The sequence below is a fragment of the Cervus elaphus genome, chromosome 18, assembly GCF_910594005.1.
Source record: "Cervus elaphus chromosome 18, mCerEla1.1, whole genome shotgun sequence".
Classification (NCBI taxonomy): Eukaryota; Metazoa; Chordata; class Mammalia; order Artiodactyla; family Cervidae; genus Cervus; species Cervus elaphus.
This window is the reverse complement of record NC_057832.1, coordinates 35,018,882-35,045,579: the sequence shown is the minus strand read 5'-3', so window position 1 is coordinate 35,045,579 and position 26,698 is coordinate 35,018,882. Positions and strand designations below refer to the sequence as shown.

At 37.9% G+C, this 26,698-nt stretch overlaps 1 long non-coding RNA gene and 1 pseudogene across 1 annotated transcript in view; one reads left to right on the top strand and one right to left on the bottom strand.

Annotated features, from left to right (window-relative positions):
• Window positions 1–9,785: 9,785 nt before the first annotated feature.
• LOC122674414 lies at window positions 9,786–10,301 on the top strand (annotated as a pseudogene).
• Window positions 10,302–12,820: 2,519 nt separating this feature from the next.
• LOC122674415 overlaps window positions 12,821–26,698 on the bottom strand; it is a 79,576-nt gene continuing 65,698 nt past the window's right edge. The window contains exon 3 of the long non-coding RNA XR_006334966.1: window positions 12,821–12,916. This is a non-coding gene — a long non-coding RNA (uncharacterized LOC122674415). The remainder of the gene's footprint in view (window positions 12,917–26,698) is intronic.

The following is a 26,698-nucleotide window of genomic DNA, read 5'->3' as shown; positions in this document are numbered from 1 at the left end:
TGCTTCAATAACAGAACGGTAGTCATTAGGGAAGACTTTGGGTAATGTTTGGGTGAGTGCTAGAGAAAGCAAAAGAGTTGCTCTACTATTTACTCCTAAAAACACTGGGGTACAATCTTTTCTGCTTGGGTACCAATTAGCAAATACAATGTAACAGAATACAAAGGGATCTCTTCCCAAGCTTTGACCTTGAATAGAACTTGACACCCAGAAAGCTACAGAATCAAGAGCAATGCAATAAATGGTGATATCCAGAAGAAGAGGCTAGGGTGCCAAAGACCTTGAAACACAGCAGTGCCCAAAGGACCAGGATCTATTTTAAGGTGATAGTGCCAGCGAAAGTATGAGGGGCCCAGCAGATGGGGGCAGTGATACAACAGCATGATAAAAGTGGGGCCACAGCAGAAGAGTGGGAAAGCAGATGCTTGCAAGGGGGTATCTGAGCAGGTTTTTAAAGTAGTCCCTTGCTTAGATCCACCCTAGCAGGCAAGAACACTCATCTCCCAGCTGCTGGGTGTGTTAGCTGCTCATAGTCACAGCTGACCCCTCTCTAAGAGAACTGCCTCCAGCCAAATGGAAGTTCTCTTGCTCCAGGGATGGGACCCCTCTCAAAAACAGCCTGTTATCAATAACGGACTGACCTGAGTATATAAAAGGATCCCCTGCTTGCCCTGAGCAGAGATTAATTCTGAGTGCTACTCAGACTTCAGAGCTCTCTATGGGCTCAGGCTGAGACTATATTCTGAGACCACAAATCCTTGCTTAGCTCCATCTCCTATGTATCCCCTTTTCTCTTTTTTTCTCCATGGAGCTGAAATGTTAACACAGTCTCTACCTTTACCTCAAATAGTAAGGAAAATTGAGCAGTTTCTATAGAACCCAGAAAATAAAGACACTAGCTCCCTAAAGGGGCAGCACACGCATTGAAATCTGCAGACTGAAGAATGGCTTCCCCTTGTCCAAACTTCTGCTCTCCTTACTGGTTCAGCCCAGGAAGCTTACCTCTCCCCTCAATGACTGTAAAGTTAACCCATCCTCTGAGACCAAGAGTAAGGCCAAGAGCTTTCATGGAATCTTTTCAGACCACTCTAACACAGTGACAATCTCTGAAGTTTAATCCTGCGCAGTGCTTCTGTCACTAATTTAGCAACAAGTGCTTCAACGTGTGACATTCCAACATCTCTTCTACTAATTTATTCTTCTAATATCAAGCACTTGCTATGCCAGGCCCTGGGCAGCAAAAACAACTAAGATGTGGTTGTGCCTTCCACAAGCCACCTTTAATGGAGAACACAGATATATAAGCCCATAACAACACCCTGAAGTATGTAACACAGGGTGAAAACTGGAGGTATTTTTACAAGGGCAATATTTTAACTGTTTTGAAAGATGATCAAAAGTTAAAGAGGGATGACGCACTTCAGGTGAAAGCATTAAAAAGGAGTACACCCAAGGAATGATTCATTAGACATTCAGAACGTATGCGATGAGGAGGAAAGAAAGAGTAAGTGTGGAAAATAAAGTAAGATTCTGGAACTTCCCTGGTGGTCCAGTGGCTTAAATTCCACTCTCCCAATGCAGGAGGGCTGGGTTCAATCCTTGGTCAGGGAACTAGATCCCACATGCCACAACTAAGATTCATATGCCACAACTAAAGACCCTGTGTGCTACAACTAAGACCCAGCATAGCGAAGAAAGAGAGGAAGTGAGGAAGAGAAAAAAGGAAGGAAGGAAGAGAGATGCTAAGTGTAAAAGACCTTCAATGTCATGCTAGGATATGTAACTTTTATCCAGTAGGCAATTAGGAGCCAGCAAGTGTTAGTAATCCCAGAACTATGGCTGCGTGTTTTATAATAAAAATCCTCATTTCACAAGTCTTACCACCTATGATTTCAGGATAAGGCCTTTCCTTCAAAAACTATAAAATATCTTAGACATTAAAAAATGTATATAGCTTGCAACATGATAATTATCTATGCATGTTCCACTCACTTTATGAAATAAAAACATTTCAACAGTTTCCATTATTTTCCCTCTCTGAGATAAAATTACTACCTGAATCTGGTATAATATCATCCTGTCCTTTATTTTCCCCATATTTTTATTATACATAATATATATAAATGTTTCTGCAACTTGCTTTCTTCAACTAACATCATGTTTGTGAAATTGATCCCTGGTGAAATATGAAGCTCAGATGCATTCACTTTCACTGATATATAGTGTTCTTTTGTGTTGATATAATGTACTTTTCTAATCCCCTCTCCTAGGACCACAGACTTACCACTATAGATGCTGTCATTATGAACATCCTTATACATGTTTCTTTGTATACATCTGGAAGAGGGGTATAGAAATGAAACTGAAAGATCTTGTGGTATGTACATCTATAGCTTCACTCAATATTGCCAAACTGCCATCTAAAGGGACTTTACCAATTTATACCCTTGCCATCAGAGTATAAATATTATAACTGCTCTTCATTTTTTCTAATACTTGGTGTTACTACACTTGGTATTTTTAGTATCTCTCTGTAGAACTAGTATTTCATTGTAACCAGTATTTCCTTGTGGAACTAGTGGTAGAAATAGATCATAATTTTCTGACTAGCCAGGATATATTTCATATGATGCCCATATTTCTAATGGGTTGTTTTTTCTGAATAGAAATATTTACAGGCTACAATTTTTTACTTCATTCTGACGGGTTTTTTGTACTTTGTTTATTGTGTGTTTTTTTGAGACCCAGGTATTTTTATTTTATTATGGTCATATATGAGGCTAGTTTTCACATTTTAACTTGCTTCCTTACAAAATCGTTCAATATTCAAGTTCATAAATATGATCTATATTTTCATCTGCATATATAAGCACTATTTTTTTAATTTCAGTCTTGACATTTTAACTGTTTTTATATCATGTGACACATGGGCCATATTTTCTTTCTGTGTAGGATTTGTAGTTCTTTTGGATTTGTGTTCTTTTGGAACCAGTTGAGAAATAGAATCAACAGTCAGAAAAATGGAACTCAAAATATCACCTTTACTACTAGGAAAGCTAATTGGGGATTATGACTTTATATCTAAAGCCAAATGGGCTTGCTAAAAATTTATTCCTAAACTGGACATGATTATGGTGGCTCAGATGGTAAAGAATCCACCTGCAACGCGAGAGACCTGGGTTTGATCCCTGGGTTGGGAAGATCCCCTGGAGGAGGGCATGGCAACCCACTCCAGTATTCTTGCCTGGAGAATCCCCATAGACAGAGGGAGGAGCCTGGCAGGCTACAGTCCATATGGTCACAAAGGGTCAGACACAACTGAATGACTAAGCACAGCACATCTCTCCAAAATTCCTACCCTAACCCCCTAACGATGTATTAGGAGATGAGGCTTTTTGGAGGTTGATTAGGTACAGACTGAGCCTTCGTTCATGGGAGTAGTCCCGATACAGAAGAGATCCCAGAGAGCTACCTGGCCCCCTTGTGTCAGGAGAGCACACAGCAGTCTATGAACCAGGAAGTGGGTTCTAACCAGAGACCAAACTTGCAGGCATCTTGATCTTGGACTTCCTGGACTCCAGAACTGTGAGAAATAAGTTTCTGTTGTTTCTAAGCCGTTTGGTTTGTGGTGTGTTGCTATGGCAGCACAAGCGGACTTGAACAGTTATTTATCCACGCGCTAAGTGCACAGGTAGACCACCACTGAGGTCCCATCTACACAGCCGAGCCCTGTGAGCGAGAGATGATGCGCCCGGCCGAGGCAGGGAGACCCGGAGAGAGTGGGGACGGGGCTGCTCGGCACGGCAATCCCAACAACTCCTCTCAAACAAGCCAAGCCAAATAATCCCCCTCAATGCAAGACGTGGAGTCAAGAAAGTATGGGAGAAGAAGACAGAGGTCTTTTAAATGAAGATCCTCATGTCGAAGCATAAGAAGGGAACAATAAGAGGCTTTCCCCCTTAATAACTGAAATAGCTGAAATAACAAAAGCATACGGATTCCAAAACCACACAAATATGAGAGGTAGGGGTAGCCGTGCTATACACCATGTAAAAAACTAAGGTGAAATCATACAGAGATGAAACTGAACAGAGACAAGCCTTTTCAAGTTGGAAAAAGGAGACTAACTCTTGGCTTTCTAGTTCCAGTCCTACTGTGCCTGCTGGCGCTTTATTTCTCCTTTATGGATAACTGCATTGGCCTATTTTGTCCTGACCATAGGTTCTCTTCTCTCTCCACTACTGGGAGTGAATTATGTTTCTTGCAATCATACAATCCAAAACTATATTAAAATCAAAAAAAGAAAAACAACAAACAGAATAGAAAGACACTTACATCCATTAAATATAATTACCAGACTTTTATAGAAGTTTTTAGCCTATGATTATTTTCTATCCATCATTTTGTTGCAATACCATTATACATAGCAACTTTCATATTAAATTACTCATGTACTTTTCCCCAGTTAATACTTAAGTTTCTGTCAACTGTGTCCCATTTTTAAACACAAATATTTTAATGTAAAAATGCTTAAAATAATATAAAGAAAACTCATAAGTAAAAAACATATATGTAAATGATAGAAACCACAATTAAATGGAAAAGACAAGTTAATAATAGAATTCACTAGACTTCAGTTTTTAACATTTTCTGTAGAAGGTTGGATTCCCCTTTCAATACAAGTAACACATCTAATTAAGGAAAAACACAAAATGGGACTTTTGCTTATGCAAAGGTAAAGAACAGACTTTATTCTGGAATGACACTTTAAGAAAATGATCAGAAACTAGTTCAGGCAAAAATTTCCAACTAAAATGTATTCTTGGAGTAAAATCTCACCAAAGACTGCATTTTGTAGACAGTGAGATAGTGATTCTATTACTGCTTGCGTATTAAGAAAAAGGTGTGATATCTGGAGAAACTGGGGAAACCCAATTTACTCAGAGTGTAACAACACAAGAGTCTGTTTTATTTACACAGTACTAGTACACTGGTGCTTGGAATAATCATTCTAAGATATTACCCATGTGAATATATCTGCTATAAAAATTAGCACAAAAATGAATATTTAAAAATTTTGTTTTTTAAATAATTAAAATGTCAAAAACAACAAAAAGTTAGGATGTCAAAAAAGCTCAATTTAAAAGATAGGTAAAAACACTTGACCTAGTGTCTCTTATGAGTAAATTGCCATGTAAAAGAATATTTGATAAAAAAAATAATACGTCATTAACAACTGGACTTACTCTAGGCATGCAGGGGCAATTTAACATTAAAAAATAAATTAGTGTTGATACAAGTTAGCGAAAGAAAAGAAGAAAAAGTGCATAGTCCTCTTAATACATGCTAACATTTCAGGTAATTCAACATTAATTTACAATAAAAACTCCTAAACTGCATATAGAATGGAACTTTTAAAATAGTGTAGAATGCTCAATAATTTCCTGAGACCAGTAGTAAGACTCTTCTTATTACTTACCTGCTATTGCTACTTTTACTTTTTACAATACTAAAAGGAGTTGCCAGTGCAAGGCACTAAAAATAAAAGCAAAATAATTCATTATTTTCAGGTGACTTGATAAGTGTACAGAGAAAATGGCAAAAACAAAGCAAAAAAAAAAAAAAAATCTACATTCAAGCTATTTGAATCAAAAAGTGAACTGAGCAAAATCTCTAGATATGTGATGACTATACAAAGTCAACTGCATTTTATCTTTCAGAATAAAAACAGAAAATAAAAAAAATTAACACAAAACCAATTATAGTAAGACCTAAATAATAACTTTGATGGAATAAATCCAACAAAAAATATGTAAGTACAAAGCATTAGTGAGTGAAGTCAAAGTGGATGTAAACAGAAGTAGGAAGATACCATAATCAGGAACTGTCAAACTCAATATTGTTAAATGTAAATTCAGTCCATACTGACTCACAAATACAATACAAACTTCAGTACTTTCTTGGTGTCAGTTGAAAATTTGATTCTAAAATTTATGTGAAAATGAAAAAAAGGTTGAGAAAAGCCAAGATAAAAATGGAAGAAAAACAAAGCTGGGAAAATTATACTAACAAATTGCTAGACATTAAATATCTATAGTAATTAAGGCAGTGTGATTTTGGAACGAGGATAACCAAAAAATGGACCAGTGAAGTAGAACTGAAAATCCATAAATACATATATTAATATTTTTACACACACAGTCATTTTTTATTTTTTTTTACAAAATGACATTGCAGAACAGTGGGTAAAAAATAGTCTTTTCCAGAAAGGATGGTCTTTTCAATATGGGTACTGATCAATGGGCTATTCATATAAAAAAATATCAATAAAATGTGATCCCTATCTCACACCAGACACAACCACCAATCTCAGATGGATTGCAGATTTAAATGTGAAATGCAAAACACTAAAGCTTTCATTAAGAAAATAGGAGAATATTTTCATGACCTGAGATAGGCAAGTGTTTCTTAAATAGGATTCTAAAAAAGTTAAAGAGAGGAAAAATAGAAATTGGACTTAGCTTAAATAATTTCTGTTCCCCAAAAGAAGACAGCATTACAAACCAAATAGATAAACTCTATAGTAGGTACAAAAACACATTTTTATAAATGTACTGTCAAAGAATGTGTGTAAAGAAAATATAAATAACTCCTACAAATCTCTAAGAAAAATGCAAAAACAAAACAGGAAACTAGATAAAAGACTTGAAAAGGCAATTTACAAACTATTTGAATGGTTCCTAAGTACATAAAAAGAGGCTTTAAGAGCCATCAGGTAAATATAAGTTAAAACTGAGAACACATAAACTGTACACTCCATTTTTAAAAGAAAGGCAATATCAAATGTTGGAGTGGATATGAATCAAACAGCACTCTTACTGCTTAGCAGAAATTACTCAAACTACTAAAAACACAGATCCAATAATCCCTCAATTCTGTTATTAGACTTGTACACAAAAGGAAGGCACTCACGTATTTACTAAAAAGACAATGACAATGTTTATGCTGCACTATTTGCAATAGCTTCCAAACAGGAATATCAAAAGTCTTTAACAGTAGAATTATGAATAAATACACTGATAAAATAGATAACTACATAGTGATAAGTAAAAGAACGTTAACTATAGCAACCGTGTGGATGCATCTCACATGTATATGTGAAGTGAGGGAATCAGGCAGAAAACAATCTTTGCTGTATGATTCCACTTACATGAAGTTAGAAAAATCAGGATAGTGGTTATCTTTGGGGATTAATGGTTGAAAGGAACAACAACAACAACAAAAAAGCAGTCTTCTGGGTGCAAATAATGGTTTGTCTCCTCATCTGGGTGTAGGTTTCACACAGAAGTCATCATTTTGTGAGGAAAAAAATCATCAAGTTGTACATGTGATTTGTGTATTTTCCTACCTATGTCTTAACACTCCCAAAATAAGTTAACTTCAAAGTATTTTCCAAAGGTCCATATTCAAATGATTCTAAATACTAATATTCACAATGATTCCTAGTTGAGTAAATTTTTCTATACCCCAGCTTTCAATGAGACACAGAAACAATTCCTGCTCTAAGAGTTCTTCTGGGCCAAGTAAAACAGTGAAAATAAAATGTCAACCCACATGTGAATTTGCTATAACTTGAGTGAAAATGGAGGCACTGGTAAAGTTTAAGAGTATTGTTTCTTATCTAAGAATCTCAAAGTTGACTTTTGCTTTACCATTTCCTAAATGGATATTTCTAAGTACTCATTCATGCCTGCACATGCAGCTCTGTTACAATGATCAGATTCCCTCACAGAGAGATCATCACTTACCATCACAGCTCTTCTAAGAGTCTCATGTTCCTGCCTGTTATCCTTCCTTGGACAATTTTTCAACGCTTACTAATAAACTACCTTCCAACTAAACAATGGAATCAACTCTACCATGCTTCTCTCTTTAATGTTACTGGCACATTTATCAGCTGGAGATATTGGTGAGAGGTTTAAACGTACAATTAGTTTTTCTTTCATCTAATTTAAATGAAAATAGTATAATGAGGTTTGGGGACAAAATTCCCTTAATTAAAGGGAGCCATCAAAGATCTTGTTAGTTATTCCTAGCATTGAGTTAACATATTTAATGGACTAAAACCCCCTTTTTTTTAATTGACTAAAACCTTCTGATGGAGAGAAAAATAAGACATCAAGGCAGGTAAGTTATGGTTGAGATGTCCCACAAGTTTAGGTAGAGGTGCAAGCTGACTTGATTTCAGGCATACTATGATTAAGCACAGCTATTCAAGCCTATCAAGAAAGTATCAAATTCTCCAGAGAGATGACATTTTTATCTTTGCAGCATAGTTCCAAGTTGAATTCACACTGGTGTTTTCAGCATTTTATGATACTTTTACAAAATAGATAAACTTCAAAATAGCATTTACTAATATAAAAATGTTTCAGCATTTTAGTATAGCATTTTATAAAAGAAAAACTTTCAACACTGAAACAGCTCTTTGACATATTTTGGATGTAACTGCTTAGTAGAAGGCTCTGGAAGTCTGAGCTGTTTTTCATGATGGAAATGAGCTAACTGTAAAACTTATATAAAAAAATCTGAAACTATGATAAAATATTTCCTTGGCCTTTTGGGATTTAAGACCTGTTCTTAAAGATACACATACCTCTTGGCTCATTAACTCCAAAGGAACTACATGTTACAAAGGGAACTAAAGTAGCCCTTTTAAGGCAAAACATTTGTACAATTCCATACAGAAGCTTAACACAGGAGAGAACCACTCAGTCTAGGAAGTGGGTATATAACTAAGAATAATCATTTATTAATTCATTTATTCAATGTCTGACCGTGTCCTTCTAACAGATATAAAAAGGAGTGAACCAAGGTCCATGTCCTCAGTGGGACACATACGTGCAAATTATCAAGTCCAGTACATTTATGTAAGGCAGCGGAGGTGCAAATACCAAGTATTGGGAGGGTGTGAAGAACCTCTGGGGCACCAGTAAAGCTTTGCACAGAGGGTTGGAGAGTAACTCCAAGTTAGTGATAACTGCGGGAGTCTTACCTGGGGCTTCGGTTCCCCTTAGAATCCTCCTTGGTAACCTTCAGAGCACAACGAAGAACTCTCACACCTCCAGACTGGCCCTAGAACAATTTGATCATTAAGCCCTCCAGCCTCTACCTGCATTAGCAGCAGACAAACCAGGAAGCCTCAAAACAGATCAACTTACAGGTACTGTGTGCTTGAGTAATCACTTCAAGTCTCTCTTACAGGGAATTACTCTGTGACTTAACTACAGTTATAGAATCAGAAATAGATGAGGTCTTTTCTTATATTAAAATTTAGAGCAATCAAGTGTATAAAACTATACGTTTCCTTCAACAACTTTTGCCTACGGTGACATTCAAGAGACTCTGATCTGATTCAAAACTGAATGACCCATTTAGAGACCATGTTCCCACTACTGGCAGTGTTCAAGGTTTCTACCTCTGAGTGACCGCAGAAGAATTAAGGAACTAACCGAGCCTAGGACATTATATCAATGCATGCACAATGTATTTCCCTATTAGAATTAACACCACCCAATTAAAAATGGGCAGAAGACCTAAACAGACATTTCTCCAAAGATGACACACATATGGCTAAGAGGCACATGAAGAGATGCTCAACGTCACTAATGATGAAAGAGATGCAGATCAAAAGTACAAAGCGGTACCACCTCACACTAGTCAGAACGTCCATCATCAAAAAATCTACAAACAGCTTTCCGCTGGCTGGCAGCGCAGAGGCTGCTCAATGCCTGAAGTTACTGTAAAGGACGTGAACCAGCAGGAGTTCGTCAGAGCTCTGGCAGCCTTCCTCAGAAAGTCCGGGAAGCTGAAAGTCCCTGAATGGGTGGGCACCGTCAAGCTGGCCAAGCATAAAGAACTTGCTCCCTACGATGAGAACTGGTTCTACAAACAAGCTGCTTCCACGGCACCTGTACCTCCGGCGTGGCACTGGGGTTGGCTCCATGACCAAGATATCTGGGGGAGCATCAGAGGAAAGGCATCATGCCCAGCCACTTCAGCAGAGGCTCCAAGATCGTGGCCCAGCAGGTCCTCCAAGCCCTGGAGGGGCTGAAAATGGTGGAAAAGGACGAAGGTGGGGGCCGCAAACTGATGCCTCGGGGACAGAGAGATCTGGACAGAATCGCTGGACAGGTGGCAGCTGCCAACAAGAGCATTAGAACAAATGATGCTGGGTTAATAAATTGCCTCATTCATAAAAAAAAAAAAAAAAACGTCTACAAACAAAAATGCTGAAGAGGGTGTGGAGAAAATGGAACCCTCTTACACTGTAGGTGGGAATGTAAATTGTTACAGCTACCATAGAGAACAGTACAGAAGTTCCTTAAAAAACAAACAAACCAGAAAAAACTATAATTGGAGCTACCATATGAGTCAGTAATCCCTCTCCTGGGCGTATATCCAGAGAAAAACATGGTTCAAAAGGATACATGCCCCACAGTGTTCATTGCAACACTGTTCACAATAGTTAGGACATGAAGCAACTCAAATGTCCCCTGACAGAGGAATGGATAAAGAGATGTGGTACATATACACAATGGGATATTACTCAAGTTATTTAAAAGAATGAAATAATGTCATTTGCAACAACACGGATGGACCTGAAGATTATCATATTAAGTGAAGTCAGTCAGGCAGTATGATAACGCTTAAATGCAGAATCTAAAGAAAAGGATACAAATGAACTCATTCACAAAACAGATTCACAGACTTAGAACATGAATTTATGGTTTACCAGGGGTAAAGTGTGGCAGCAAGGAATAGATTGGGAGTTTGGGATTGACATGTACACACTGCTATATCTAAAATAGATAACCAAAAAGGACCTACTGTAAAAAAAATTTTTAAGTGCTCTAGATAAAATCATACTTACATGGTAAGAGTTATTCAGCTTTACAGTTGGAAACTGAAGTTCAAAGAGGTTATGTATGTTCCAATACTCACACACAAAGATAGTAAATGGAAGATCTTGAACTTGAGTTCTGTTTGCCTATAAAACCTACACACTCTTTCCTAAGCAGTGCAGAGGTTAAAATTGAGTTTCCTTACTGACATCAACAGATTGGTAAGCATCAGAATCACCTGGAATGCCTGTTAAAATGCAGATTCCTGATTTCCACCTCAGACCAACCGCAATTTTAATAAGCTGTTCAACTGATTCTTACCCAAAGTTGAGACTGCTGGACTAAACGAAATAAATTTCTTTCAGATTTATTCAAAACATTAAATTTATCTCAGGTATGTGGTTAGATGATTGGCACCTTGGCCTAGCTTTCTTTTTTTTTACATGCAGAGAAAATAATTATTTTAAGCCCTCTAAATAGCAAACCATTAAACAATCATTCACATTGCAATTCTTGGATACACAAGCAAAGTTCCAGTAGAAGTTTTCCTTCAAAATATTTGAAAAGTTGTTATTTGCTAAAACTAGAATGAGTAATCCAAAGAACACTGTCTTCTTGGGTCTTTGTCAGTTATGCTAATATTCTGATCATTGCTGACCTTGGCATTAGGTTAAACCTAGCTATATCTCCCATATACCTATTGGGAACTTCATATAGTATTTAAAACATAACCTTGTATGTGAATATCCCTTTCTTTCTTTTTTTTTCCAGTTTTATTTATTTTTTTACTTTACAATATTGTATTGGTTTTGTCATATATTGACATGAATCTGCCATGGGTGTACATGTGTTCCCCATCCTGAACCCCCCACCCACCTCCCTCCCCATCCCATCCCTCTGGGTCATCCCAGTGAATATCCCTTTCTAGGCAGTCCTGAAGCCCTAGAACAGGATGTAATATCCCAGAAATGTGGGATTGGGAGGCCCCTGACTTTAGAGGTATTTTGAAATAAGTCATGGTAGGTCTACCCAAGGATCATTGCTCTTATCAAACAGAATTTCAATTGAAAGAAAACTTTAGACACAGGAAATTAGACCTGCAGATTTTTTAAATGCAGCAAATCATTGAAACCAACTCATTCATAAAATCCTTATTGATCAATTACTGTATGCCTGGTACTGTGCTAAGTCTAAGTCCAAAATTACTAACTTAATAAAGTCCCAAGTAGACCAGACACTGCACTGGGGACCCCAAGGAAATATGTAATGCTGGTCATTTTCTCACAAGATTTATGAGAAGATTAATAAGACAACATTTATGCATGTGAAATAATTATAAAACACTGTGTTCAGCTTAGATACTGAAAAAAAAAGGAGAAATTAGTATGTTTCAAATGTTGGGTACTTTAGTCATTGACTTTTACATACATCCTCTTCTATTACTTTGCACCAAAAATGTGTGATATGAATATGACAACTGATATTTTAAAATAAATGAAATCATACTGGGTAGTAGTAAACAGTGATTTTATAGATAATCATTACAATCAACGCTCAATAGTTGCAGTAAAAGTACTTTTCCAATAACCAGCCAATAAGATGTGAAGCTCGATTTCAAATTCAATTTGTTCATTCCCATTTGGCTACTGCCAATGCTGTCTCCCTCTCTAAGAAGGCAGAGGAACTCATGTGAGTCCAAGTATTCAGAAAACTTTGTAGATGCAGGAGGAATTCAAACAATATAAAGCTGTACTTTGGACTCTTGAGCTCTGATACATACCCTTTCCCTCCAAGATAAACATAAACAAACAAGTAAATAATGCCACCCAGTGCCAGTTCTCATAGAATTAAGTAAGACACACCACAGTACATTTTCACTGAGCTCCCGGGTGGGGACAAAGGGTTACCTTAGGATTCCCGAAATCTGGGCAACATGAGCTGAAACAGCATAACCCCAGGTGTGGGGGGCACTTCAAAGCACTGCTTCCAGTCATGTAGGGCAGCTGTAATTTCTGGAAAACAATAGCAGGAGATGATGCAGTTTGGCATGCCGATTGAGCAATGGAGTAAGGACTTTGGCAAGGGCACTAACAAATTCCACAGTAAGTGAATACAGCTGAAAATCCAAGAAAATGATTCACATGGGCACAGGTAGAAAGGCGTGTTCAGGTTTCCTAGTCTGGTCTGCTGAGTCACTCACCAGACCTTCCCACAGAACAGTTATTACCCTGAGACCCTTTATGTTAGTAAGAGGCACAGAAACGTGTGATGAAATCACATAATTCGGGAAATGGTAAACTGTTACAATTTACAAGAAACTTGAAGGATCCCAGGACACAAACTGATTGCTTAGCAGGTGAGAAAATAGACCCAGAGACATTAAACGTGCTGTCTAGGGTCAAAAGGAGACAAGAGAACTACACTAACTCGGGTCTCAGTTCAGTTGGATTCTTTGCCTGGTTCCTGATGTTATTATTCTGATCAGAGAATGGAATGTTCTTGCTTATTAAAGTCATTAAGTGGTTAAAGCTAGGTCCATAAAAAGACCATAGCCCTCATTTTCAAAAAGATGAAGGAAAGTCACACTGAATATTAAAATCGCCTTGAATAAAATGGGAATCATCAGGATGTTGCAGGCCATCTTATAAGATGATCACGGGTCCACAGTGGGTTGTACACATGTGCCTCATAGAATAACTAATGGAATAAATTATTCTAACACTGCCATTTTAAAATACTTAGAAAACATTTCAGTTTAACTTTTTGAAAAACAGGTGAAATCTAAGTAATATTTTTCTGTGTATTTTGTCACTTGCTTCAGGTCTTTCAAATGTCACATTTTCAATGAGGTCTTCTTTGTTTTGGTTTTCATTTTAAGTATAGTTGGTGGGCTACTTACTGTCCATGGGGTGGCAAGAGCTGGACATGACTTAGTGACTGAACAACAACACATAGTTGACTTACAATATTATATTAGGTTGAAGTATACAATAGACTCACAATTTTTGTAGATTATATTCTATTTAAAATTATTATAAAGTGTTGGCTATCCTCCCTGCACTTTGCAACATATCCTTAAAGCTTATTTCTTTTATAAGCTCTGCTTTGAACACCCTCTTTAAAGTTGCAAACCACAAGCCATACTACCCACCCATGAGGTACTCACAATTGTCTCTCTGCTTTATTTTTTCCTCCAAGACATTTAATACAACCTAACAAATGATGATTTACTCTTTCTTATTATCCCCTAAGTAGAATGAAGACTAAGAGAGCAAGAATTGCTTGTGTCCCCAACAGCAGAGTTCCTAGTACACTAAAAGTGCTTAGCAAATATTAAATGATGAATGGATATACATATATAAAAAAAGTTTTGAAATGCCTACTACACATGGCCTGAAATTAAATTAAATAATTAAATAAAAATTAAAATAAATCTATTTGATATGGTTTTTAAAAACCACATATTGTTTTCCAGCCTCATACAGATTGAACATTTGGAATCTAAATAAATTTTAGATAAATGTTGATCTAAATTTGATTTTTTTTGCTTTTCTTTAGTGTATTTATTATGATGTAAGGTACAGGCTTTGATAGCAAACAAACAAAAAAACCGAACTAATATCTAATGATTGATTTAAAAGAGCAATTTGATCCACTATTTTAGGTAGTTAGCTTTTTAATATTAAGTGATATTAAATGCATTGTGTTTAAAATTTGAACTTTATTTCATTTTTCTCTTCATAGATGTATAAGACTTTCTATTCCTCCTAAATGACATTATTAAATGTTTTAGAAATCATCAGATATTCTATTAATTTAGCTCTTTCCTTGATAAAATCTATTTTTCTTCCCCTTTAGGACACAAGAGGGCATATTGGAAAGTCTAAAGTGCAGACCCAAATCACTGATTTTGATTATTAAAAAAAAAAATAACGTCTCCCAAATGATCTAGATTTACAATTATATCATTAAAAATATTTTACCTCCAAAGTATACAAACAGCTCATGCAGCTCAAAAAAAAAAAAAAAAAACCCAATCAAAAAATGGGTGGGAGACCTAAATAGACATTTTTCCAAAGAAGACATACAGATAGCCAAAAGGTACATGAAAAATGCTCAACATCACTGATTATTAGAGAAATGCAAATCAAAACTAAATGAAGTACCTCACACTGGTCACAATGGCCACCAAGTCTACATAAGATAAATGCTGGAAAGAGAGTGGAGAAAAAGCAGCCCTCCTGTATTATTGGTGGGAATGTAAATTAGCACAACCATTATTGAGAACAGTATGGAGGTTCCCTAAAAAACTAAAAATAGAACTACCAAATGATCCAGCAAGCCTACTCCTAAGCATGTATATGGAGAAAACCATAATTTGAAAAGACACATGTATCCAATGCTCATTGCAGCACTATTTTCAATAGCCAAGACATGGAGGCAACCAAAATTTCTACTGACAGAGAAATGGATACAGACGCTGTGGTACATATACATGATGGACTGCTACTCAGTCATAACAAAGAATGAAATGATGCCATTTGCAGCAACATGGATGGACATAGAGATTATCATACTAAGTGAAGTAAGTCAGCGGAGAAGGCAATGGCACCCACTCCAGTGCTCTTGCCTGGAAAATCCCATGGACGGAGGAGCCTGGTGGGCTGCAGTCCATGGGGTCGCCAAGAGTCGGACATGACTGAGCAACTTCACTTTCACGTTCATGCATTGGAGAAGGAAATGGCAACCCACTCCAGTGTTCTTGCCTGGAGAATCCCAGGGACGGGGGAGCCTGGTGGGCTGCTGTCGGACACGACTGAAGTGACTTAGCAGCAGCAGCAGCAGAAGTAAGTTAGAGACAAATATCATATGATGCTGCTTATACACAGAAACTTTAAAACATGATTTAAAAAAATGAACTTATTTGCAAAAGAGACATATGCAGACTTTGAAAACAAACTTATGGCTATCAAAGGATAAAGGTGGGGCAGGTATAAATTAGGAGTTTGAAATTAACATATATATACTACTATAGATAAAAGAGATAATCAATAAGGACCTACTGTATAGCACAGGGCACGCTGTCCAATATTCTGTAAAACCTAGATGGGAAAAGAATCTGAAAAAGAATGGATATATGTCTTTATATAACTGAATCACTTTGCTACACACCTGAAACTAACACAACATTGTAAATCAACTATATTTCAACATAAAATAAAAAAATTTTAAGTCTCCTGAATGATTTAGCTATAAAATGATATCATCATAAAAGAAAGAACTTTATACCTTTTTATTTTTTTACCAATATTTATGGTAGATTTTTCATTTTCTCCTCCTAATGTATTCAGTTCAGTCGCTCAGTCATGTCTGACTCTTTGCAACCCCATGAATCGCAGCACGCCAGGCCTCCCTGTCACCAACTCCCAGAGTTTACTCAAACCCATGTCCATCGAGTCAGTGATGCCATCCAGTCATCTCATCCTCTATCATCCCCTTCTCCTCCTGCCCCCAATCCCTCCCAGCATCAGGGTCTTTTCCAATGAGTCAACTCTTCGCATGAGGTGGCCAGACTACTGGAGTTTCAGCTTCAACATCAGTCCTTCCAATGAACACCCAAGACTGATCTCTAGGATGGACCAGATGGATCTCCTTGGGTATTACTTTTATGACACTCAACAAGAGAGACAGTAACGATCCCTAATTTTAGTATATTATCACATAAACATAGTAATCATTAATATTTATAAACATATTTTAAGGCTTTATATGCAGCAAATACAAGATTAGGTTTATACATATTCAGTGGACATAAGAAAATGTCCATTGAACATTCTCCCTGAATTTTGCAGGCTCTATTAAGCTTACTGATTATAGCTCTCTCAAGATTAAATTTCATGAAAGCCTTTCTTATTGTTTATTTACTAGATGTGTCCATTTAAGAAGCACTATTAAAGTCATTTAATAAGATGCCAGGATATAAAATAAACATATAAAATGAATAATATAAAATATAACATAATAATACTCGTTTAAAAATGTTTAGCGGGGGAGCCAAGATGGCGGAGGAGTAGGACGGGGAGACCACTTTCTCTCCTACAAATTCATCAAAAGAATAACTGAACGCAGAGCAAACTTCGCAAAACAACTTCGGATCGCTAGCTGAGGTCATCAGGCGCCCAGAAAAGCAGCCCATTGTCTTCGAAAGGAGGTAGGACAAAATATAAAAGATAAAAAGTGAGACAAAAGAGCTAAGGATGGAGATCCGTCCCGGGAGCTCTTAGGCGGCATTGCTTGGGGTAGGGTCCGGCCCGAGTGCCCTGAGGACAATCGGAGGGAACTTCTGTGAGTTTCCAACTTGAACTGTGGGAGACCAAAAGAGAGAGAGTAAATTAACCGGCCCGAACACACTGCCGGCCTTTCGCAGAACAAAGAGACCGAGAGGGTCCAGAGAGGAGCTCGCAGGCTGCGGATCGGCCCAGCCCCGCCGGAGGCAGGGGGGAGGGGAAGGTCGCGGCGAGACACAGGCCGCAGGCACCCGACCGGCGCGGGCGGGGACTGGGGCTGGGGACGCGGAGGGCGGAAGGCGCGCACGCCCGACTGGCGCCAGCGGAAACTGAGTCTGGGTCCGCGGAAGGGAGGGGGCGCGCCACACCTGGGTAGAGTGCGCCCACCAAGCCCCTGGCTGCCTGGACCGCTCTGACGGGGAAGGCACAGAGAGGGGGCGCAGCTTTTCCTTCCGCGCTTTTGTGGAACACCCGAGGGCTGGAACCTCGCGCAGCGCGGGGCGCGCTCCATATAGACCGGCCGGGAGCCTGAGCAGCGCAGACGGAGAAAGCAGTGTCAGCCCCTCCCGGCAGCCCCAGCCCATCCCCGCGGCGCAAGCCTGTCCCCACAGCGCAAGGCCCTCCCTGCCCCGCAGAGCGACGGAACTAGCTACCTGAGTAAGAGTCCACCTCCGCCCGCCTGTGTCAGGGCGGAAATGAGGCTCTGAAGAGACCGGCAAACAGAAGCCAAATAAACAAAGGGAACCGCTTCAGAAGGGACTGGTGCAACAGATTAAAATCCCTCTAGGAAACGCTGACTACACCGGAGGGGCCTGTAGATATCGAGAAGCGTAAGCTGGAACGAGGAGCTATCTGAAACTGAGCCGAACCCACACTGACCGCAACAGCTCCAGAGAAACTCCTAGATATAATTTTACTTTTTTCTCTCTTTTTTTTTTATTTTTTTTTATTTTTTTTTCTTTTTTTCTTTTTTCTTTCTTCTCTTTTGTTTTCCTTTAAAATCCCCTATTACTCCCCCATTACTCCTTAACTTTCATTTCCACAGACTTTTACGATTTTTTAATTAGGGGGGGGGGGGAATTTTTTTTTTTCTTTTTTCTTTTTCTTTCTTTTTTTTTCTTTTCTTTTTTTTCTTTTTCTCTTCTATTTTCTATTTTTCTTTTTCTCTTATTTCTTTTAAAGTCCTCTAGTACTCCTCTACTACTCCTTAATTTTCATTTTCAATACACTATAACCTTACAAAAAAAAAAAAGAAGAGAAGCCCTATTTTTAAACCGAAGATTATTCTCTCCCAATCTTGACTCTCTGTTTTCTACCTCAGAACACCTCTATTTCCTCCTTTCCCCTTCTCTTCCCAATCCAATTCTGTGAATCCTTGTAGGTGACTGGGCTACGGAGAACACTCTGGGAACAGACAGCTGCGTAGATCTGTCTCTCTCCTCTTGAGTCCCCCTTTTTCTCCTCCTGTTCATCTCTATCTCCCTCCTCCCTCTCCTCTTCTTCATGTAACTCTGTGAACCTCTCTGGGTGTCCCTAACGGGGGAGAATCTTTTAGCCATTAACCTAGAAGTTTTCTTATCAGGGCTGTATAGTTGGAGAAGTCCTGAGACTACAGGAAGAATAAAACTGAAATCCAGAGGCAGGAGACTTAAGCCCAAAACCTGAGAACACCAGAAAACTCCTGACTACATGGAACTTTAAGTAATAAGTGACCGTCCAAAAGCCTCCATACCTACACTGAAACCAACCACCACCCAAGAGCCAATAAGTTTTAGAGCAAGACATACCACGCAAATTCTCCAGCAACGCAGGAACGTAGCCCTGAACATCAACATACAGGCTGCCCAAGGACACACCTAACACATAGACCCATCTCAAAACTCATTACTGGGCACTCCATTGCTCTCCAAAGAGAAGAAATCAAGTTCCACGCACCAGAACACTGACACAAGCTCCCCTAACCAGGAAATCTTGACAAGCCAATCGTCTAACCCCACCCACTGGGTTAATCCTCCACAATAAAAAGGAACCACAGACCTCCAGAATACAGAAAGCCCACTCCAGATACAGCAATCTAAACAAGATGAAAAGGCAAAGAAATACCCAACAGGTAAAGGAACATGAAAAATGCCCACCAAGTCAAACAAAAGAGGAGGAGATAGGGAATCTACCTGAAAAAGAATTTAGAATAATGATAATAAAAATGATCCAAAATCTTGAAAACAAAATGGAGTTACAGATAAATAGCCTGGAAACAAAGATTGAAAAGATTCAAGAACTGTTTAATAAAGACCTAGAAGAAATAAAAAAGAGTCAATTAAAAATGAATAATGCAATGAATGAGATCAAAAACACTTCGGAGGGAACCAAGAGTAGAATAACGGAGGCAGAAGATAGGATAAGTGAGGTAGAAGATAAAATGGTGGAAATAAATGAAGCAGAGAGGAAAAAAGAAAAAAGGATCAAAAGAAATGAGGACAACCTCAGGGACCTCTGGGACACTGTGAAACGCCCCAACATTCGAATCATAGGAGTTCCAGAAGAAGAAGACAAAAAGAAAGGCCATGAGAAAATACTCGAGGAGATAATAGCTGAAAACTTCCCTAAAATGGGGAAGGAAATAGCCACCCAAATCCAAGAAACCCAGAGAGTCCCAAACAGGATAAACCCAAGGCGAAACACCCCAAGACACATATTAATCAAATTAACAAAGATCAAACACAAAGAACAAATATTAAAAGCAGCAAGGGAAAAACAACAAATAACACACAAAGGGATTCCCATAAGGATAACAGCTGATCTATCAATAGAAACCCTCCAGGCCAGAAGGGAATGGCAGGACGTACTGAAAGTAATGAAAGAGAATAACCTACAACCTAGATTACTGTACCCAGCAAGGATCTCATTCAGATATGAAGGAGAATTCAAAAGCTTTACAGATAAGCAAAAGCTGAGAGAATTCAGCACCACCAAACCAGCTCTTCAACAAATGCTAAAGGATCTTCTCTAGACAGGAAATACAGAAAGGTTGTATAAACGTGAACCCAAAACAACAAAGAAAATGGCAACGGGACCACACCTATCAATAATTACCCTAAATGTAAATGGGTTGAATGCCCCAACCAAAAGACAAAGATTGGCTGAATGGATACAAAAACAAGACCCCTATATATGCTGTCTACAAGAGACCCACCTCAAAACAAGAGACACATACAGACTAAAAGTGAAGGGCTGGAAAAAAATATTTCACGCAAACGGAGACCAAAAGAAAGCAGGAGTTGCAATACTCATATCAGATAAAATAGACTTTCAAATAAAGGATGTGAAAAGAGACAAAGAAGGACACTACATAATGATCAAAGGATCAATCAAAGAAGAAGATATAACAATTATAAATATATATGCACCCAACATAGGAGCACCGCAATATGTACGGCAAACGCTAACGAGTATGAAAGAGGAAATTAATAGTAACACAATAATAGTGGGAGACTTTAATACCCCACTCACAACTATGGATAGATCAACTAAACAGAAAATTAACAAGGAAACACAAACCTTAAATGACACAATGGACCAGCTAGACCTAATTGATATCTATAGGACATTTCACCCCAAAACAATCAACTTCATCTTTTTCTCAAGTGCACACGGAACCTTCTCCAGAATAGATCACATCCTGGGCCATAAATCTGGTCTTGGAAAATTCAAAAAAATTGAAATCATTCCAGTCATCTTTTCTGACCACAGTGCAGTAAGATTAGCTCTCAATTACAGGAAAAAAATTGTTAAAACTTCAAACATATGGAGGCTAAATAACACGCTTCTGAATAACCAACAAATCATAGAAGAAATCAAAAAAGAAATCAAAATATGTATAGAAATGAATGAAAATGAAAACACAACAACCCAAAACCTATGGGACACTGTAAAAGCAGTGCTAAGGGGAAGGTTCATAGCATTACAGGCTTACATCAAGAAACAAGAAAAAAACCAAATAAATAACCTAACTCTACACCTAAAGCAATTAGAGAAGGAAGAAATGAAGAACCCCAGAGTTAGCAGAAGGAAAGAAATCTTAAAAATCAGGGCAGAAATAAATGCAAAAGAAACTAAAGAGACCATAGCAAAAATCAACAAAGCTAAAAGCTGGTTTTTTGAAAAAATAAACAAAATTGACAAACCATTAGCAAGACTCATTAAGAAACAAAGAGAGAAAAACCAAATTAACAAAATTAGAAATGAAAATGGAGAGATCACAACAGACAACACTGAAATACAAAAGATCATAAGAGACTACTACCAGCAGCTCTATGCCAATAAAATGGACAACTTGGATGAAATGGACAAATTCTTAGAAAAGTATAACTTTCCAAAACTGAACCAGGAAGAAATAGAAGATCTTAACAGACCCATCACAGGCAAGGAAATCAAAACTGTCATCAAAAATCTTCCAGCAAACAAAAGCCCAGGACCAGATGGCTTCACAGCTGAATTCTACCAAAAATTTAGAGAGGAGCTAACACCTATCTTACTCAAACTCTTCCAGAAAATTGCAGATGAAGGTAAGCTTCCAAACTCATTCTATGAGGCCACCATCACCCTAATTCCAAAACCAGACAAAGATGCCACAAAAAAAGAAAACTACAGGCCAATATCACTGATGAACATAGATGCAAAAATCCTTAACAAAATTCTAGCAAACAGAATCCAACAACATATTAAAAAAATCATACACCATGACCAAGTGGGCTTTATCCCAGGAATGCAAGGATTCTTTAATATCTGCAAATCAATCAATGTAATACACCACATTAACAAATTGAAAGATAAAAACCATATGATTATCTCAATAGATGCAGAGAAAGCCTTTGACAAAATTCAACACTCATTTATGATTAAAACTCTCCAAAAAGCAGGAATAGAAGGAACATACCTCAACATAATAAAAGCTATATATGATAAACCCACAGCAAGCATCACCCTCAATGGTGAAAAATTGAAGGCATTTCCCCTGAAATCAGGAACAAGACAAGGGTGCCCACTCTCACCACTACTATTCAACATAGTGTTGGAAGTTCTTGCCACAGCAATCAGAGCAGAAAAAGAAGTAAAAGGAATCCAGATAGGAAAAGAAGAAGTAAAACTCTCACTGTTTGCAGATGACATGATCCTCTATATAGAAAACCCTAAAGACTCTACCAGAAAATTACTAGAGCTAATCAACGAATATAGTAAAGTTGCAGGATATAAAATTAACACACAGAAATCCCTTGCATTCCTATATACTAACAATGAAAAAACAGAAAGAGAAATTAAGGAAACAATACCATTCACCATTGCAACAAAAAGAATAAAATACTTAGGAGTATATCTACCTAAAGAAACAAAGGACCTATACATAGAAAACTATAAAACACTGATGAAAGAAATCAAAGAGGACACAAACAGATGGAGAAACATACCGTGTTCATGGATTGGAAGAATCAATATTGTCAAAATGGCTATTCTACCCAAAGCAGTCTATAGATTCAATGCAATCCCTATCAAGCTACCAACGGTATTTTTCACAGAACTAGACCAAAGAATTTCACAATTTGTATGGAAATACAAAAAACCTCGAATAGCCAAAATAATCTTGAGAAAGAAGAATGGAACTGGAGGAATCAACCTGCCTGACTTCAGACTCTACTACAAAGGCACAGTCATCAAGACAGTATGGTACTGGCACAAAGACAGAAATATAGATCAATGGAACAGAATAGAAAGCCCAGAGATAAATCCACGAACCTATGGACACCTTATCTTTGACAAAGGAGGCAAGGATATACAATGGAAAAAAGACAACCTCTTTAACAAGTGGTGCTGGGAAAACTGGTCAACCACTTGTAAAAGAATGAAACTAGAACACTTTCTAACACCATACACAAAAATAAACTCAAAATGGATTAAAGATCTAAATGTAAGACCAGAAACTATAAAACTCCTAGAGGAGAACATAGGCAAAACACTCTCCGACATAAATCACAGCAAGATCCTCTATGACCCACCTCCCAGAATATTGGAAATAAAAGCAAAACTAAACAAATGGGACGTAATGAAACTTAAAAGCTTTTGCACTACAAAGGAAACTATAAGCAAGGTGAAAAGACAGCCCTCAGATTGGGAGAAAATAATAGCAAATGAAGCAACAGACAAAGGATTAATCTCAAAAATATACAAGCAACTCCTGCAGCTCAATTCCAGAAAAATAAATGACCCAATCAAAAAATGGGCCAAAGAACTAAACAGACATTTCTCCAAAGAAGACATACAGATGGCTAACAAACACATGAAAAGATGCTCAACATCACTCATTATTAGAGAAATGCAAATCAAAACCACAATGAGGTACCATTACACGCCAGTCAGGATGGCTGCTATCCAAAAGTCTACAAGCAATAAATGCTGGAGAGGGTGTGGAGAAAAGGGAACCCTCTTACACTGTTGGTGGGAATGCAAACTAGTACAGCCGCTATGGAAAACAGTGTGGAGATTTCTTAAAAAACTGGAAATAGAACTGCCATATGACCCAGCAATCCCACTTCTGGGCATACACACTGAGGAAACCAGATCTGAAAGAGACACGTGCACCCCAATGTTCATAGCAGCACTGTTTATAATAGCCAGGACATGGAAGCAACCTAGATGCCCATCAGCAGATGAATGGATAAGGAAGCTGTGGTACATATACACCATGGAATATTATTCAGCCATTAAAAAGAATTCATTTGAACCAGTCCTAATGAGATGGATGAAGCTGGAGCCCATTATACAGAGTGAAGTAAGCCAGAAAGATAAAGAACATTACAGCATACTAACACATATATATGGAATTTAGAAAGGTGATAATGATAACCCTATATGCAAAACAGAAAAAGAGACACAGAAATACAGAACAGACTTTTGAACTTTGTGGGAGAATGTGAGGGTGGGATATTTCAAAAGAACAGCATGTATACTATCTATGGTGAAACAGATCACCAGCCCAGGTGGGATGCATGAGACAAGTGCTCCGGCCTGGTGCACTGGGAAGACCCAGAGGAATCGGGTGGAGAGGGAGGTGGGAGGGGGGATCGGGATTGGGAATACATGTAAATCCATGGCTGATTCATATCAATGTATGACAAAACCCACTGGAAAAAAAAAATAAAAAAAAAAATGTTTAGCAAAATATGTACAATAAGATAAGAACAAATTGGAAGGCACAACATGTTTTTGAACGGGAAATTTCATATTATTAAAGATACCATTTTCTCCAAATAAATTTAATGTTATTTCATTTAGATTGGCAAGCTTTCCTTTTTAAATTAACAAGCTCTATTTGACTAATTCAGTCACTGATCTTTGGTGTATTAGTTCTCAATTGTAAATTGCAGATAACACTGTTTATATGTATTTAAAGCTTGTCTTATAAACAATATATGAGGAGGCCTTAGATGGAGATCACAGACATACATGTTCAGGACAAAAAGAGAGTGGAAACGACAGCAAAAGTAGCGTTACATACTACATAAATACACTACATCCATGTAGTATATAACATAGATGGAACTGTACCCAAAATTTCTCTTTGCTCTAATGTTAGGACACCGAATTGGATCAAACATGTACACCTCCAATCCCTTATATGATGAATTTTTCTCCAGGTAACTTCTGATCTCTTAGATAAATATATTTTGATCAGGCTTATCCCACAGTCACTCTCCATTTCTGAATCCTTCTGAGTACAACTGAGCCTTATAGAGTATCACTTGGTACAGTGAGTCTTTTGATAAATCATTTATGACCCTTTGTAGTGGTGAGCTAAAGCTGGTCTTAGATAAGCTGATCAACAGCAGTCAAGACTGGTTAGCAATGGGCCTCTACTGCATCCTGTCCAAATCTAACAAAAGGCCATCACCTTACTCAAGAAAATATAATACTGCACAAAGTCTATGGAAATCACATTTTAGGAACGACAAGAAAAAAAGAATAGAACACTTTGGATAACTGAAAGTATAACAAGAAAGATATAAAAACAAATATTTTGTAAACAACATGATGGAATATTTCAGGAGTCCGGAAAAGGAGAAACACTGAGTCTAAAATAATTTCTGGTATGAAGTTTAGAGAGCTGTTAAAAAAAACAAACAGTAGTTACAAAAGTGTTCTCTCGATGAGAGGTCTGATTCCCTTTCAAAATATACACATTACTGGGGTAAAATAAAAATCATCAGAAACAAAACTTGAGCTTAAAGCTCAATGGAGAACAATATAGTATTAATTTATCCAATGTGCATTTCTAAAAATTTGCACATAATTTGCTTTTGAGAGCTAAATAAGAAGGATTGTAAGAGAAGACTCACAGTCAACTTGGAAATCAGTCAGCAAGTGATACTCAGAGTTTCAAGAGAAACCAGTGTTTGCTGTCTTCACTGTGTGGATGCACACATTGATTTTAACAATTATTCTTGCCAAGAGGAGTGGATAGGGTTTTTGTGACATCACTCCTAAGCATCCATTTCTATCTTGTTTGGGGTATGGAAAAAATCACAGACAGAAAAGGAAGGGAAGTGGATTTCCTTAGGTTCATGAGTTCTTCAGTCTGGAGCAAAGGCAGAGGAAACGTGATACCGCTTTGTTGCTCATCTGTCACCTCTGCTCAACAGCCCGTGAGAACACAGGAAACTGTGCTTGCATTCCCGACATTGAGACGCTCCATGCAAATTGCATGGCTTGGTCCCACAGTGAGTTACCAGTGCAGACCAAAAAGAGATGCTCAGGTCAGACTTCTTCAAATTAAAGAAATACTAGGGAGGATGTTTGGAAAGATTGTTGTTCCTATTTTCCACTTGGATACATTTGCTTCAAAAATTACTGCAAATACTCTTATTTTATATCTAGTCTGAGGCAACCGGGCACTTTATATATTGATTAGCATCTTTCCAGTGTAGTGCTTTCTAGAATCCATTATCTCATCACTGGTGCTGGATGGAAAAACAGTGCTGCCAAGACCACCATGCTGGGACAACTCTTGGCAAGGACAGGCTCACAGTGTGGGCTGCAAACACAGCCACCTCTCCTGTCCAGCTCCAACAAGGTGCTTCCAACGTGAGTGAATCTCACCTCAGCATTCTCATTTCTGAGAGATAAAGAAGTTGTGGTACATATATACAATGGAGTATTACTCAGCCACAAAAAAGAAATTCATTTGAGTCAGGTCTAACGAGGTGGATGAACCCAGAGCCTATTATACAGAATGAAGTAAATCCGATAGTGAAGGACAGGGAAGCCTGGTGAGATGCAGTCCACGGAATCACAAAGAGTTAAACACAACTTAGCAACTGAACAACAACAACAAATCAGAATGAGAAAAACAAATATTGTATGTGATTCTTCTGAACTGTGATGCTGGAGAAGACTCTTGAGAGTCCCTTGGACTGCAAGGAGATCCAACTAGTCCATCCTAAAGGAGATCAGTCCTGA